Source organism: Arachis ipaensis, chromosome B8 (assembly GCF_059453495.1).
Source record: "Arachis ipaensis isolate K30076 ecotype BB chromosome B8, ASM5945349v1, whole genome shotgun sequence".
NCBI classification, from domain to species: Eukaryota; Viridiplantae; Streptophyta; class Magnoliopsida; order Fabales; family Fabaceae; genus Arachis; species Arachis ipaensis.
Genome location: NC_142443.1, coordinates 40,185,494 through 40,203,610, shown reverse-complemented (window position 1 = coordinate 40,203,610; position 18,117 = coordinate 40,185,494). Strand labels below are relative to the sequence as shown.

Below are 18,117 nucleotides of genomic sequence, written 5' to 3'. Positions count from 1 at the left end.
CTTCAAGAATCATTTTTATGATTTTTCAGATTATCAATAACATGTCTCATGTTCACCATTCTTTCAAGAGCCAACATATTTAATAGTCTTAAACAACAAATTCAAAAGACATATGCACTGTTCAAGCATTCATTCAGAAGACAGAAAGTATTGCCACCACATGCAGCTAATGAGAATTTCTCTTATTAAAACTCGAAATTTTATTGCCTCTTATTCAAAAGATCTACTATTTTTTTCATGTTTGCTGATGATGAGAAAAATAAACTATGCTTAATTGGGGATAAAATCAAAATAGATACTAATTACTACTATATGACTCCTAAGGTGAACTTCTATAATGACACTATCACAGAGTTAAAGCAGAAATTGGAATTTAACAACCTTTATTCTGGGAAATGGGTGTTCCTCTGATCCGTGGGGTGCTTGATTCTTCAAGAGAAAACTTCTGGCGCTTCAATTCCCTTAAGTCACGCCCTTGCTCCTCTTGTTCTTTAAACATATGGGTCAGCATTTGACTGTGTTCCTTCTGTTCTTTTATTATTTGCTCCATAGCTTCACGTATCTTGGTGACAAACGTCTCAAGACACTCCCAGTATTCAGATTGAGGGATTTCTGGGAGAAATTCCTGTGTTTTCTTCTTGGTGGGATCCTCCTGCGCTTGTTGTTTTTCCATTGATGCTTTGGTGATTGGTTTCTCAACTGAGATATACTCAGTTATTCCCATTCTTACTCTGGCGTCCTTACAGAGCAGAGAAATCATGCTTGGATAAGCCAACCTGGCCTCTTTAGAAATTTTGTTAGCAATTTTGTAGAATTCAGCTGAGATCAGCTGATGAACCTCCACTTCCTTTCCCATCATGATGCAATGGATCATCACTGCTCTTTTAACTGTGACTTCAGAACGGTTGCTAGTAGGCAACAGAGAATGCCCAATGAAGTCCAGCCATCCTCTGGCGACTGGTTTGAGATCCTCTCTCTTGAGTTGATTTGGGACACCCTTTGTGTTGGTGGTCCACCTGGCTCCAGGGATACATGTGTCCTCTAGAATCTTATCCAGGCCCTTGTCTGTTCTCATCATTCTCCTGTTGAAGGAGTCTGGATCGTCTTTCAGCTGAGGTAGCTTTAAGATCTCTCTGATCTTATCAGGGATGGTATGAACAATCTTTCCTCTGACCATGGTCCGATATTCATAGAAAGCAGTTCCAGATAGTTTTTGCTTGTCAGTCTGCCACATATTAGCATAGAACTCCTGGACCATATTCCTTCCCACTTTCGTTTCAGGATTAGCTAGGACTTCCCAGTTTCTGATTCGAATTTGCTCCTGGATCTCCGGATATTCATCTTCTTTCAGATCGAATCTAACTTCCGGGATCACTGATCTCAGACCCATTATTTTGTTATAATGGTCTGAATGTTCTTTAGATAAGAACTTCCCTTGATTCCAAAGTGGTTTTGGAACGCTCTCTTTCTTGCCTCTTGGAGTGAGTTGTTTTCCTTTGGGAGCCATGATTTTAGCGATCGCGGATAAACACACCAAACTTAGAGGTTTACTTGTCCTCAAGCAAAAGAAAAGAAAGGAGAGGGATAGAAGGAGAGCTAGGTGCAATTGTTGATGGGAGGGGGGAGGCCGAACTCAAATTTATAGGGGGGTGGGTTTTCGAAAAAAAGAGATAAAGATATGATAAAAAGATTTATTTGGAAAAGATAAGATAGAAGATATGATAAGAGAAGATATAGTTTAAAATTGAGAGGATATGAAAGATTTTTGAAAAAGATAGATTTAGATTTTGAAAAAGATAAAGTGGAGGTTTTGAAAAAGATATTGATGAGTTGAAAAGATAGATTTGTAAAAAAAAAAATATTTGAAAAGAGTTGGATTGAATTTGCAAAGAGGCCTGGTGCTTATGGATTAAAATACATTTGATATTTTTAAGGTAGGGTTTTTAGAAATCAGGGTTCTTAACATGTTTATGTAAGAAATCATGTATTGAAGTATGAAAATCAAGATTTAGAATGAAAAAATTTGAAGAAAAATGAGTTTTGTCTCCTCCCTGCCATCCTGGCGTTTGAACGCCCAAACACTGCCTGTTTTGGGCGTTCAACGCCCAAATGCTGCTCTCCTGGGCGTTCAACGCCCAGCTGCTGCCATTACTGGCATTCAACGCCCAGTGGGTGCCCATTTCTGGTGTTGAACGCCCAGATTGCTACCATTACTGGCGTTCAACGCCCAGTGGATGCCCATTTTGGGCGTTGAACGCCCAAAATACACTTTTACTGGCGTTTTCTTGCCAGTGAGCTCTTTTTCTCTGTTTTGTGTGCCGAGTCCTTCTGTAACTCTGTGGATTTATACAAATGATTCCTCACCTTAGTGTCAGTGAACTGTATATAAACAAATAAAAATAAAAATAGGGCAAAATGCTTAGAGGATTGTTGCCCCATGGCTGGGTTGCCTCCCAGCAAGCGCTTCTTTATTGTCTTTAGCTGGACCTTGCTGAGCTTTTAATCTAGCTTCAGCCTTGAGCACTCTTGCTCAATGTTGCCTTCAAGATAGTGCTTGATTCTCTGTCTATTGACAATGAACTTCTTATCAGAATCAATATCTTGAAGCTCCACATAACCATACGGTGATACACTTGTAATCACGTATGGTCCTCTCCACCGGGATTTCAGTTTCCCGGAAAATAGCCTGAGTCTAGAGTTAAACAACAGAACCTTCTGTCCTGGTTCAAAGATTCTAAATGACAGCTTTCTGTCATGCCACTTTTTTTATTTCTCTTTATAAAGCTTGGCATTTTCGAAAGCTGTGAATCTGAATTCCTCTAGCTCATTTAGCTGGAGCAATCATTTTTCTCCTGCTAATTTGGCATCAAAGTTTAGGAATCTGGTTGCCCAGTAGGCCTTATGTTCCAGTTCCACGGGGCAGGTGACATGCCTTACCATACACGAGTTGGTATGGAGAGGTCCCTATAGGGGTCTTCAATGCTGTTCTGTAAGCCCACAGAGCATCATCCAAGCTCCGTGCCCAATCCTTTCTACGGGTATTTACTGTCTGTTCCTGGATTCTCTTTAATTCTCTGTTAGAGACTTCAGCTTGCCCATTAGTTTGTGGATGATATGGAGTAGCCACCTTGTGGCAAATCCCATACCGAACCATGGTAGAGTAAAGCTGTTTATTGCAGAAGTGAGTGCCCCCATCACTGATGAGTACTCTAGGGACACCAAACCTGCTAAAGATATGTTTCTGGAGGAACTTCAGCACTGTTTTAGTATCATTGGTGGGTGTGGCAATGGCCTCAACCCATTTTGATACATAGTCAACTGCTACCAGAATATAAGTGTTTGAGTATGATGGTGGGAAAGGTCCCATGAAGTCAATTCCCCATACGTCAAACAACTCAATTTTCAAGATTCCTTGTTGAGGCATGGCGTAACCATGAGGCAGATTACCAGCTCTTTGGCAACTGTCACAGTTACGTACAAACTCTCGGGAATCTTTATAGAGTGTGGGCCAATAGAAGCCACATTGGAGGACCTTGGTGGCTGTTCGCTCACCTCCGAAATGGCCTCCATATTGAGATCCATGGCAATGCCACAGGATCCTCTGTGCTTCTTCTCTAGGCACACACCTACGGATTATTCCGTCTGCACATCTCTTAAAGAGATAAGGTTCATCCCACAAGTAGTACTTTGCATCAGTAATTAATTTTTTCTTTTGTATCCTGTTGTACTCCTTGGGTATGAACCTTACAGCTTTATAGTTTGCAATATCGGCAAACCATGGTGTTTCTTGAATGGCAAATAAATGCTCATCTGGAAAGTCTCAGAGATCTCAAGAGAAGGGAGGGGCGTCCCTTCTACTGGCTCTATCCGGGATAGATGATCAGCCACTTAGTTCTCTGTCCCTTTTCTGTCTCTTATTTCTATATCAAACTCTTGCAGAAGCAACACCCATCTGATGAGCCTGGGTTTTGAATCCTGCTTTGTGAGTAGATATTTAAGAGCAGCATGATCAGTATACACAATCACTTTTGATCCTACTAAATATGATCTGAACTTGTCAATGGCATAAACCACTGTAAGTAATTCTTTTTCTGTGGTTGTGTAATTTTTCTGGGCATCATTTAGAATGCGACTGGCGTAATAAATGACGTGCAGAAGCTTATCATGCCTCTGTCCCAACACTGCACCAATGGCGTGATCACTGGCATCACACATTAGCTCAAATGGTAATGTCCAGTCTGGTGCAGAAATGACTGGTGCTGTGACCAGCTTAGCTTTCAGCATTTCAAATGCCTGCAGGCACTCTGTGTCAAACACAAATGGCGTGTCAGCAGCTAGCAGATTGCTTAGAGGTTTTGCGATTTTTGAGAAATCCTTTATAAACCTCCTATAGAATCCTGCATGCCCCAGAAAGCTTCTGATTGCCTTAACATTGGTAGGTGGTGGTAATTTTTCAATTACCTCTATTTTTGCTCGATCCACCACTATTCCCTTGTTTGAAATTTTATGCCCAAGAACAATCCCTTCAGTCACCATGAAGTGACATTTTTCCCAGTTTAAAACTAGGTTGGTTTCTTGGCATCTTTTCAGAACAAGTTTCAGGTGATCGAGACAGGAGCTGAATGAGTCTCCATATACTGAGAAGTCATCCATGAAGACTTCTAGAAAATTTTCCACCATATCAGAAAAAATAGAGAGCATGCATCTCTGGAAGGTTGCAGGCGCATTACACAGCCCAAATGGCATCCTTCTATAAGCAAACACTCCAGATGGACATGTGAATGCTGTTTTCTCTTGATCCTGAGGATCTACTGCAATCTGGTTATAGCCTGAGTAGCCGTCTAAAAAGCAGTAATAATCATGACCTGCTAGTCTTTCTAGCATCTGGTCTATGAATGGTAAAGGAAAATGATCCTTTCTGGTGGCTATATTGAGCCTTCTGTAGTCAATACACATGCGCCACCCTGTAACTGTTCTTGTAGGAACCAGTTCATTATTTTCATTATGAATCACTGTCATGCCTCCTTTTTTTGGGACGACTTGGACAGGGCTCACCCAGGGGCTATCAGAAATAGGATAAATAATCCCAGCCTCTAGTAATTTGGTGACCTCTTTCTGCACTACTTCTTTCATGGCTGGATTTAGCCGCCTCTGTGGTTGAACCACTGGTTTAGCATTATCCTCCAATAAGATTTTGTGCATGCATCTGGCTGGGCTTATGCCCTTAAGGTCACCTATGGACCACCCAAGAGCTGTCTTGTGTGTCCTTAGCACTTGAATAAGTGCTTCTTCTTCCTGTGAATTTAAGGCAGAGCTTATGATCACTGGAAAAGTGGCACCTTCTCCCAGAAATGCATATTTCAAGGATGGTGGTAATGGCTTGAGCTCGGGTTTAGGAGGTTTTTCTTCTTCCAGAAGAATTTTCAGAGGCTCTTTCATGTCCTCTGAATCCTCTAAATCAGGCTGAACATCTTTAAAGATGTTTTCCAACTCTGATTCGAGACTCTCAGCCATGTTGATCTCTTCTACCAAAGAGTCAATAAGATCAACTTTCATGCAGTCTTTTGATGTGTCAGGATGCTGCATGGCTTTGACAGCGTTCAACTTAAACTCATCATCATTGACTCTCAGGGTTATTTCCCCCTGTTGGACGTCAATGAGGGATCGTCCAGTTGCTAGGAAAGGTCTTCCTAGAATGAGAGTAGCACTCTTGTGCTCCTCCATTTCCAGCACAACAAAGTCAGTGGGAAAGGCGAATGACCCAACTCTGACAATCATGTCTTCAATCATGCCTGATGGGTATTTAGTGGAGCCATCAGCAAGTTGGAGACATATCCGGGTTGGTTTAACTTCTTCAGTTAAGCCAAGCTTTCTGATAGTGGACGCAGGTATTAGGTTGATGCTTGCCCCAAGATCGCATAAAGCTGTCTTGGTGCATTGACCTTCTAATATGCATGGTATCAGAAAGCTCCCAAGGTCTTTAAGCTTCTCAGGAAAGCTTTTCAGAATGACTGCACTGCATTCTTCAGTGAGGAGAACTCTTTCTGTTTCTCTCCAATCCTTTTTATGACTCAAGATCTCTTTCATGAACTTGGCATAAGAAGGTATTTGCTCAAGTGCTTCTGCAAATGGAATCTTTGTTTCAAGAGTCCTGAGATAATCTGCAAAGCGAGCAAATTACTTATCCTGCTCCTCTTTCCGGAGTTTTTGAGGATAAGGTATCTTGGCTTTATATTCTTCAACCTTAGTTGCTGTAGGTTTATTGCCTACAGAAGTGGTTGAAGAAGCCTTTTTAGAGGGGTTGCTTTTAGCATTTGTGTGTGTCTGATCCCTCACTGGCAATTGAGTGCCAGAGTTAGAGACTGGAGTGACGTTAGATGCCAACTCCTTGTCTGTTCTTGGCGTCTGAACGCCAGAATTGTGCCCATTTTGGGCGTTCAGCGCCAGATCTTGCCCATTTTGGGCGTTCAACGCCAGATCCTTGCCTATTTCTGGCGTTGAACGCCAGTCCTTCCTTGTTTCTGGCGTTGAACGCCAGTCCTGAGCATGGTCTGGGCGTTCAACGCCAGCCTTCCACCAAATTTCTGGCGTTTTAGTTCCATAATTACTCTTCCCTGGGCTCTTACTGTCCTCAGGTGAATTTTGGGTGGTTTGCTCATTTCTTCGCTTTTTGCTGCCTTGAGGTGGGGTGTTTAATGTTTTCCCACTTCTTAGTTGAACTGCTTGGCATTCTTCTGTTATTTGCCTTGACAGCTGCTGCTTTGTTTGCTTAAACTGTTCGTCCATATGTATATTAGCCATCCTTGTCTCTTGTAGTCTATCTTTGAATTCGGCTAACTGCTTTGTTAGAAAGTCCATTTGCTGATTGAATTCAGCAGCTTGTTTTACAGGACTGAGTTCAGCAGTTGCTGTTTTAACCTCTTCTTTCATGGAAGGGTCACTGCTTAGGTACAGATGCTGATTCCTGGCAACTGTATCAATGAGCTCTTGAGCTTCTTCAATTGTCTTTCTCATGTGGATAGATCCACCAGCTGAGTAATCCAAAGACATCTGAGCTCCTTCTGCAAGCCCATAATAGAAGATGCCTAACTGAACCCACTCTGAAAACATTTCAGAGGGGCATTTTCGTAGCATCTCTCTGTATCTCTCCCAGGCATCATAAAGAGATTCATTATCTCCTTGTTTGAAGCCTTGGATGTCCAGCCTTAGCTGTGTCATCCGTTTTGGGGGAAAGTATTGATTCAGAAATTTTTCTGTTAGCTGTTTCCATGTCCTTATGCTGGCCTTAGGTTGGTTATTCAACCACCTCTTAGCTTGATCTTTTACAGCAAATGGAAACAGTAATAGTGTGTAGACATCCTGATCTATTCCTTTATCATGTACCGTGTCAGCAATCTGTAAAAATTGTGCCAGAAACTCTGTAGGTTCTTCCTGTGGAAGACCGGAATACTGGCAACTTTGCTGCACCATGATAATGAGCTGAGGATTCAACTCAAAGCTACTGACTCCAATGGAGGGTATGCAGATACTACTCCCATATGAAGCAGTAGAGGGGTTAGAATATGACCCCAGAGTCCTCCTGGACTGTTCATTTTCGCTTAGGTCCATGACGGAGAAAGGGAGATGATGTAAAATAGAAAAAATATTTTTATTTATTTATTTATTTATTTATTTCGAAAACAAAATAAATCAAAATAAAATAAATAAAAATGAGTGAAAGATTTTCGAAAAAAAGTGAGGAGAGAGAAAGTGGTTAGGAGATTTTAAAAAGGATATGATGAATTTTGAAAAAGGTTTTAAATTTTTAAATAAAAATTTGAATTTTAGAAATAGATTTCGAAAAGATGTTTTAAAATAGAGAGAAAATATATTTTTGAATTTTAAGAAGAGAGAGAAAAACAATAAGATAGCACAAGATTTAAAATTTTTAGATCTAATGCTCCTTGTTTTCGAAAATTTTTAGGAGGGAAAAACACCAAGGAACACCAAACTTAAAAATTTTAAGATCAAGACACAAGGAAAACTCAAGAACACTTTGAAGATTTGCAAGAACACAAAAACACAAAGGAAGAACACCAAACTTAAAATTTTTAGAAAACCAGAATAAATTTTCGAAAATTTTAAGAAAAATCAACAAGAAAACACCAAACTTAAAGTTTGGCACAGGATTTAATAGAAAAATTATTATTATTATTATTATTATTTTGAAAAAGATTTTAAGAAAAGGAAAATAAGGGTTCTAAAATTTTAACACGACAACAATAAGAGACTCTAAACAAAAAAAAGAGAAATTTTTCCTAATCTAAGCAACAAAATAAACCGTTAGTTGTCCAAACACGAATAATCCCCGGCAACGGCGCCAAAAACTTGGTGCACAAATTGTGAATCACACTTTTCACAACTCGTACCACTAACCAGCAAGTGCACTGGGTCGTCCAAGTAATACCTTACGTGAGTAAGGGTCGAATCCCACGGAGATTGTTGGTTTGAAGCAATCTATGGTTATCTTGCAATTCTTAGTCAGGAAGTCAATTATATTTATCAGCTGAATTGCGAATAAACAAGAGAGCATGGGTTAAAGGTTACTTGTTATGCAGTAATGGAGAATATGTTGGAGTTTTGGAGATGCTTTGTCTTCTGAATCTCTGCTTTCCTTTGTCCTCTGATTCACGCATGCACATCCTTCTATGGTAAGCTGTGTGTTGGGGCATCACCATTGTCAATGGTTACATCCCCTCCTCTTGTGAAAATGGTCCAAATGCTCTGTCACAGCACGGCTAATCATCTGAGGTTCCCGATCATGCTGGAATAGGATTTACCCTTCTTTTGCGTCTGTCACTACGCCCAGCACTCGCGAGTTTGAAGCTCATCACAGTCATTCAATCCCTGAATCCTACTCGGAATACCACAGACAAGTTTTAGACTTTCCGGATTCTCATGAATGCTGCCATCAATCTAGCTTATACCACGGAGATTCTGATTGAGGAATCTAAGAGATATTCATTCAATCTGATGTAGAACGGAGGTGATTGTCAGACATACGTTCATGGATTGAGGAAGGTGATGAGTGTCACTGATCATCACCTTCTCCATAGTTAGGCGCGAATGAATATCTTAGATAGGAACACGCATGTTTGAATGGAAAACAGAAATACTTGCATCAATTCATCGAGACACAGCAGAGCTCCTCACTCCCAACAATGGAGTTTAGAGACTCATGCCGTCAAAGAGTACAAAGTTTAGATCTAAAATGTCATGAGATACAAAATAAGTCTCTAAAAGTTGTTTAAATACTAAACTAGTAGCCTAGGTTTACAGAAATTGAGTAGACTATGACAGATGATGCAGAGATCCACTTCTGGAGCCCACTTGGTGTGTGCTGGGGCTGAGACTTAAGCAATTCACGTGTATAAGGCCATTTTGGGCGTTCAACGCCAGGTTTGGATCCATTTCTGGCGTTGAACTCCAACTTTTAATCCTTTTCTGGCGCTGGACGCCAGAATTGGGCAGAGAACTGGCGTTGAACTCCAGTTTACGTCATCTATCCTTGAGCAAAGTATGGACTATTATATATTGCTGGAAATCCCTGGATGTCTACTTTCCAATGCAATTGGAAGCGCGCCATTTCGAGTTCTGTAGCTCCAGAAAATCCACTTTGAGTGCAGGGAGGTCAGAATCCAACAGCATCAGCAGTCCTTTTTCAGCCTGAATCAGATTTTTGCTCAGCTCCCTCAATTTCAGCCAGAAAAATACCTGAAATTACAGAAAAATACACAACTCATAGTAAAGTCCAGAAATATGAATTTTTCCTAAAAACTAATGAAAATAAACCAAAAACTAACTAAAACATACTAAAAACTATATGAAATTAACCCCAAAAAGCGTATAGAATATCCGCTCATCAATGGTCTGGGGCTGGCACTGTGCTAGAGGCACAAAATTACCCACGCGTACGCGTCCCTGACGCGTGCGCGTCCTTTCGCTTTCAGACCACCCACGCGTACGCGTGGGCGACGCGTATGCGTCGCATGGCGAATACAGTTTTCACGCGTACGCATGCCCTGATAGTCAAAGATTCATATTATAGCTCACTTGGCCATACATATATCCTCACCCTTACCTTATCCCCATTACAACCTTGAAAAGACCTCATGATATTTGCGTTGGTATACTAAATATTTGTTGATTGGTTAGATGAAGAACAAAGTTTAGAAAGCATGACTAGAGAAGAGTAGAGCGATTAACCCTAGACACTTGAGAGTTAGAGTGATATACACTACCAGTGAGGGTTCAGTGCTTGATTCTATGTTCTCTGCTTTCATGAGCCATCTTCTTACAAGTTTCCTTGTCTTTACTGTATGATTTGAATTAGTGGAATCTGATTTATATTTGTCTTGGAGAACTTGTTTATTTTCAACCAAGTATGCAGAACCATCTTAGCATATAGTTGCATTCATATATAGGTTGCATTTCATGAATCTTACTTTCCCCTATTCATTCCCTTTGTCTCCTTGAGCTTAGCATGAGGACATGCTAATGTTTAAGTGTGGGGAGATTGATAAACCATTATTTTATGGTTTATCTTGTGCTAATTTGAGTGGTTATTATCAAGTCTTTGCACACTTATTCATACTATTTGCATGGTTTTACAATTCCTTCCCATATTTTGTTCTATGATTGAAAACTTGCTTTCTAGACCTTTAAATTGCATACTTTTAATTCCCCTTTATACCATTCAATGTCGTGATCTGTGTGTTCAGTGTTTTCAGGCTTTATAGGGTAGGAATGACTTAGAGGATGGAGATGAAGCTTGCATAAATAGAGGGAACACAAGAAAAAAGGAGACAACCATCTAGCATCGACATGCACGCATGGCTCACGCGTGCGCGTGAATTGGAGTTTTGCACGGCGATGCGTACGCGTGACAAGGAAGTTCGCCAAACGACGCATACGCGTGACTGACGCGCACGCGTGACTGACGCATACGCGTGATATGCGCGACCTACAGAAATCGCAGAAAACGCTGAGGGCGATTTTGGGCCGAGTTTGGACCCAGTTTTTGGCCTAAAAACACAGACTAGAGCCAGGGGACAAGCAGAGACTCAAGACACATTCTCATTAGCATAGTTTTAGTTTTAGTTTTAGATTGAAATCTTAGAGAGAAATCACTCTTTCTCTAGGTTTTTTTCACATTCATAGATTTCTAGTTTTTATATTTTGTATGCTTTTGCTTTGGATATTGAGAAGAGTCATTACCTCCATTGAAGTTGCCACTATTCTAGTTTGTTTTCTTATTCCTTTACTTTTTATTTCCCATTAACCCTGTTCAGATAAGGATGTTTCATTTTGGGATTTATTAATGCAAAGTACTATTTTTATTTTTAATTAATTTTTAGTTATTATTTAATTTATCGTGTCTTCTTCTTATTCCCTTAATATACCTGTGAACGTTATATTCATGTCAATGGAGTAGTTTTCTAACTTGAGTGGGAGTTGATTAAGAGGAGAACCTTGAGTTGGAATACTCAAGTGTTAATTTTAATTGGATGGCTGGCTCTCTAGTCTCTGACTCTAATCCTTCCTTGTAAGAGGATTAGGACTTGAGATATAGTTGGTTAGTTAGTTACTTGACTTTCCTTTATTCAGTAAGGGATGACTAAGTAGAACAACAACCTTTTAATATTACACTTGGGAAAATCAACCAAGGATAGAACTTCCAATTAATCTCCTCCCGGCCAAGGCTTTTATTTTGATTATATAAATTCTCTCATTAATTTTCATTGCTTTAAATTACAATTATTTATTTTTCTGTTCTTCAACTATTAAAATTTCTCAGAAAACTCCTGACTAATAAAATAGCACTCTTTTGGCAACTCGTTGGGAGACGACCTGGGATTTCTACTCCCAATATTTTTATTATAATTTTGTGACAACCCTTCTAAATTGATAAGCGGATTTTTGCTGGTTAGGAACTGTACTCGCAATGCTGTTCTTATTATAAATTCTTAATCGGCCAATTTCTGCCACGTCACCCGGCGTTTGATATGAAGCAAAGGAGATTAATGACCGCAGCCGTACGACGTTAATCACATACAGCCTGCCATAGAAGAAATCATTTATAAGTGAACAAGACAGTAATACCAAAGTTAATCCAGAAGGACAAAGCATCTCCAAGCCTTAACCACCTTCTTATCATAGTTTACAAAACTTCTGAGTTCTGACTACCCTTTTTCATTCCTTTTATGGTTTTAACCAAATTCAAACCAACAAGTTCTTGATTCGCCTGACTAAGACCTGCAAGATAACCATAGCTTGCATCAAACCACAATCCTCGTGGGATCGACCCTGACTCGCTCAGGTATTACTTGGATGACCCAGTGCACTTGCTGGTTCAGTTATACGAAGCGTGGGGATTCGTGCACCAAGTTTTTGGTGTCGTTGCCGGGGATTGTTCGAGTTTGGACAACTGACAGATTATCTTGTTCCTTAGATAAGGTATTGTCTTTAATTTTGTTAGCTTTTAATTTTATTTTCTTCTTCTTTATTTTCGAAAAAATAAAAAAGAAACTTTTTCAAAAAATTTTTTCTTTTCTTTGTTTAATCTTTGTTCCCGGTTTGAGTCTTTTGTTTTTGTTCTTGTTGAATTTTTCGATTTCTTTGAGTCTTTCTTTCTAAAAATTTTCAAAAATAATTTTTTTTGCTTTGGATTAAAAGGCCCAAAACTGGCATCCAACACCAGCTTCCTACCCCCTTCCAGGCATCCAGCGTCCACAGAGCAGAGTCCAGCATCCAAACGCCTAGAGAGGTCCTCCTAGCCAGCGTTCAATGCCCTAGGAGCCTCATAGCACGTGGATCTCATCAAAACTCGGCTCAAACAATCACCAAGTGGGCCCCAGAAGTGGATTTTAGCACTAGAAAGACTGTTTTACCCTTACTAGTCAACTATTTAGTATTTAAAGGATTATATTTATGTTATTCTGACCTTTTTTGCCGAACATCATCCAATATACACGTTTTTATCATTGTATTTTCCTTTCAGTATGAGTTTCTAAACCTCCTAGGTTGAGCGGAGGAGCCCTGCTGAGTCTTATGAATTAATAAAAGTATTACCGTTTCTTCTTCGATCCGTGTTTGATTTATTTCTACGATGTATACTCGTTCTTCAACATGTGTAATAGGACGATCAGTGACAATCAACTCTGTCCATCATACTATGACAAACGTGCCTGACAAACACCCGTGTCTACTTGGGTTTGTGTGAATACGTGACTGGAAAGTGCGAACCAACAGCTATGTTTATACATCTCTCAGACAGCTAATCCACGACTTCGTTGGGGACTTCTCGAGACACTAGTTCAGTCGATTTTTGGGGAGATTAAGGTCTCCATGGTATAGACTAGAATCCAAAGAAGCAGCATTCTCTGATCTGGAAGATTCGATCTTGTCTATGGCATTTTGAGTAGGATCGCCAGGAGAATGAACTGCTAGAGCTACACCCTTCGTCAGATTGGATGACCACAGCCAATGGCGTTCAATCTGTAGCAGAGGAGATCAATGACCATGGCCTATGGTGTTGATCACTTACAGCCTGCTATAGACGAGATCACTCACAAGCAGAGAAGACAGTAATACCAGAGTTAATTCAGAAAGACAAAGCAACTCCAATCCTTTTCCTTATTATTATTACTGATTACCATTTTCGTTAGTTATATGTCTTCATAGTTTCATATCTCATAATTCCAACAACCCTCTGATTTCGCTTGACTAAGACCTGCAAGTTAACCATTGCTTGCTTCAAACCACAATTATCGTGGGATCAACCCTGACTCGCTCAGGTATTACTTGGACGATCCAGTGCACTTGCTGATACAGCTGTACAAAAGTGTGGGGATTCGTGCTATCATGTTTTTGGCACTGTTGCCGGGGATTGTTCGAGTTTGGACAAACTGACGGATTGTCTTGCTCCCTAGATCAGGTAATTTTTATTTTATTTGAGTCTTTTAATTTTGTTTTCTTCTTCTCTATTTTTCGAAAAAAAATTAAAACCCTTTTCAAAAATATTTTTCTTTTCTTTGTTCAATTCTTATCCTTGGTTTGAGTCTTTTTATTTGTGTCACGGGTAATTTTCTAAATTTTTGAGTCCTTTTTCTAAAAATCTTTCAAAATTAGTGTCTTTTTGTTTGAGTCTTGTTTTAATTTTTTTAGTTTGGTGTTTGAGTCTTTGTTTTTGTTCTTATTGCAATTTTCGATCTTTTGGTATCTTCCTTTCAAATTTTTTTTCAAAAATAGTTTCTTTGGTTAATTCTTATGTAAATTCTTTAAGTTTGGTGTCTTCTTGTTATTTTTCTTTTAATTTTCAAAAATTTCTTTTAGGTTTTCTAAAAATTTTAAGTTTGGTGTCCTTTATATGTTCTTGTGTTCTTTGAGTTTCTTGAGTCTTGTTCTTGTTGTTCTTGTCAATCTTCAAAGTGTTCTTGTGTTTTCTTTGTGTTTTGATCTTAAAAATTTTAAGTTTGGTGTCCTTTTGTATTTCCCTCCAAAATTTTTGAAAATAAGGTGCACTAGATCTAAAAATTTTAAGTTTTGTGTCTTTTACTTGTTTTTCTCTTTCATCATTAAATTCAAAAAATAAAAAAATATATTTTCTAACTTAATTTTAGCTAATTTTCGAAAATCATTAATAAAAATTCAGATTTTGATTTTTAAATTTTTATCTTATCTTATCTTAGTCTTCAAGTTTTCAAAAATAAAATCTTTTCAAAATTAAAAACCATATCTTTTTTAAAAAAAAAACTTTTTTTATAAAATCAAATTTCAAAATCTTATCTTTTTCAAATCTTTTTTGTTTCTTATCTAATCTTTTCTAACTTCAAATTTTTGAATCAAATCTTTTTCAAATCTTTTTAATTTCTTATCTTATCTTTTCTATCTTTTTCTAATTTCAAATTTCAATTTCAAAGCTTTTCTTATCTTATCTCTTATTTTAATTTTATTTTAAAATCTTTTCTTAATTAATATTTGATCTGCTCACTCTTCTTTTTCAAAACTTTCTAACTAACTCTTCCCTTTCTTAATTTTCGAAAACTCTCTCTTCTTTTTTCGAAAATTCACTAACTAATTTTCAATTCCTTTTTAAATTATAACTTAATTTTCAAAAATAATAAATAAATAAAATAAAATAAATTTAATTCTTATTTATCTTTTCTATTTATACTTCTTCTCCTATTCACTTCTATTATTCGAACTCTACTCCTTTCTCATATTCCATTTTCACTTTTCTATCTTCTTCTTTCTTCACATCTCACTGGAAGCTCTTTTGTCCAAGTAGCACAAAAAGCTTTCTTCTTTTTCTTTTCTTTTTTTATTGTTTATGACCAGGAACAGGGATAAAGAACCCCTCTTTGATCTTGATCCTGAACCTGAAAGGACGCTGAAGAAAAGCTTACAACAAGCTAGAGCACAACACTCCAGAAGAAACCTTTCAAAAAGTTTTGAACAAGAAGAAAGATATATGGCCAAACCTAAAGGTGATGCCAGAAAGGCTCTTTGTGACTTCACCATGCCTACCTCTGACTTTTATGGCAGAAGCATCTATGTACCTACCATTGGAGCTAACAATTTTGAGCTTAAGCCTCAGTTAGTCTCTCTCCTGCAGTAGAACTGCAAATTCTATGGACTTCCAATGGAAGACCCACATCAATTTTTGGCTGAATTCTTACAGATCTGTGATACTATAAAGACTAATGGAGTTAATCCTGAAGTATACAAGCTTATGCCCTTTCCCTTTGGTATAAGAGACAGAGCTAAGATATGGTTGGATTCCCAACCAAAAGAGAGCTTAGACTTTTGGGAAAAGCTGGTTAATACTTTTCTGGCTAAATTCTTTCCCCCTCAAAGCATGAGCAAGATCAGAGTGAAAGTTTAAACCTTCAGACAAAGAGAAGGTGAATCCCTCTATGAAGCTTGGGAAAGATACAAGCAACTGATCAGGAGATGTCCTCCTGACATGCTTTAAGAATGGTCTATCATAGGCGTGTTCTATGATGGTCTATCTGAGATGTCTAAAATTTCATTGGACAGCTCTGCAGGTGGATCACTCCACTTGAAGAAAACACCTACAGAAGCAAGAGAACTCGTTGAAATGGTTGCAAATAACCAGTTCATGTACACTTCTGAAAGGAATTCTATAAACCATGGGATCTCTCAGAAGAAAGAAGTTCATGAAGTTGATACTCAGAATGCCATATTGGCTCAGAACAGGATCTTGACCCAATAGCATCTGACTGGAATGCAAACTGCAGCTGGCAGTACCCAGGAAGCTTGTCTTAAAGAAGAAGCTTATGATCCTGATCAACCCACCATAGAGGAGGTAAATTACATGAGAGAACCCTATAAAAATACCTACAATCCTTCATGGAAGAACCATCCTAACCTCTCATGGAAGGATCAACAAAAACCTCAGCAAGGTTTCAGTAATAATCAAGGTGGTAGGAACCAAGATAGGTTCAATAACAGACCACCATTCCTATCTTCTCAAAGGAATATGGAAACTTTTAAGCAGAGCCTTTCTGACTTAGCAACTCTGGTTTCCAGCCTCTCTAAGACCATTCATAGTTTTATTAATGAAACAAGGTCCTCTATTAGAAACTTGGAGGTGCAAGTTGGTTAACTGAGCAAGAGGATCCCTGAGACTCCTCCTGACACTCTTCCCAATAACACTGAGGTGAATCCAAGAGAAGAATGCAAGGCCATAACCATGGAGGTAGAGGCCAAATCAGAGGAGAATAGGAAGGCATTGAATGCCAGTGAAGGTTCCTTCACTGGGCGTTCAACACCCAATCTGGCAGCAAGCCTGGCACTGAACGCCAGTGTGAAACCATCACTCGGCGTTCAACGCCCATCCTGGCAGCAGAGCTGGCGTTAAATGCCAGCCAAGGAGCACTAGCTGGGCATTCAACACTCAAACACATAGGCTTTTTGGTGCTGAACGCCAGTAAAGAACCCCTCACTAGGTGTTCAACGCCCAACTAGGCAGGCTTTCTGGTGCTGAACGCCAGTGAGGAACCCCTCACTGGGCGTTCACGCCTAACCATCCAGCCATTCTGGCACTGAACGCCAGTGAGGAACCCCTCTCTGGGCGTTCAACACCCACACACCCAGGGAAGCTGGCGTTGAACGCCAGCACGGATATCCCTGCTGGGCATTCAACGCCCAAAACACTATAGGGACTTGTGTTTAACACCAATAAGAGTGCACAACAAGGGCGTTCGACGCCCAAAGAGCTATCAGAGCTGGCGTTGAACGCCAGTGAAAGCACACCCTTTGAGTGCTTAAGTCCCACTCAAGAAATCTCTAGTCCAAAACCAAAGAAAACCATAAAGACCATTGAGGTTCCTTTGCATGCACTTCTACAGTGTATAAGTTCTGATGACTACTCATCCTCTGATGAGGATGAAGACACTATGGAAGAGCAAGTTGCTCGGTACCTAGGAGCTCTTATAAAGCTGAATGCCAAGTTATTTGGTACAAGGCCATTGGAGGAAGAACCTCCACTGCTTACCATAGAACTCCATGCTTTAGTTCAGCAGAGGCTACCTCAGAAACTTCCAGATCCTGGACGCTTTTTGATTCCTTGCACCATAGGCACTATGACCTTTGAAAAGACTTTGTGTGACCTAGGGTCAAGCATAAACCTCATGCCATTCTCTGTTATGGTGAAGCTGGGAATTCTTGAGGTACAAGCTGCACACATCTCGTTAGAGATGGCTGACAAGACAATGAAGAAGCCATATGGCTTAGTAGAGGATGTCTTGGTAAAAGTTGGAATCCACTACATCCCTGCAAACTTCAGTCTTAAACATCGGAGAGGATGAGGATGACTCTGTCATCCTTGGAAGACCTTTCTTAGCCACTGCCAATGCTATCATTGATGTGGCTAAGGGAGAATTGACTCTACAAATAGGGGAGGATCACATCTTGTTCAAGATGCCTCACTTTAATTCTCCCTCTAAAAGAGAGATAACTGTGCAACACCTAGTGTTCCAACCCTCTCTTTCTGTGCAGAGCTTTCCAGAGCCCCCAGACATCAATTCTAAGTTTGGTGTTGGGCAGCCCTCA

General features: G+C 39.4%; 1 non-coding gene across 1 annotated transcript; it reads right to left on the bottom strand.

Moving 5' to 3' along the window:
- Nucleotides 1-15,904: 15,904 nt before the first annotated feature.
- LOC148547773 (small nucleolar RNA R71) lies at nt 15,905-16,013 on the bottom strand. The gene has a single exon (XR_015897987.1). It is a non-coding gene; the product is annotated as a small nucleolar RNA R71 (small nucleolar RNA).
- Nucleotides 16,014-18,117: the final 2,104 nt, after the last annotated feature.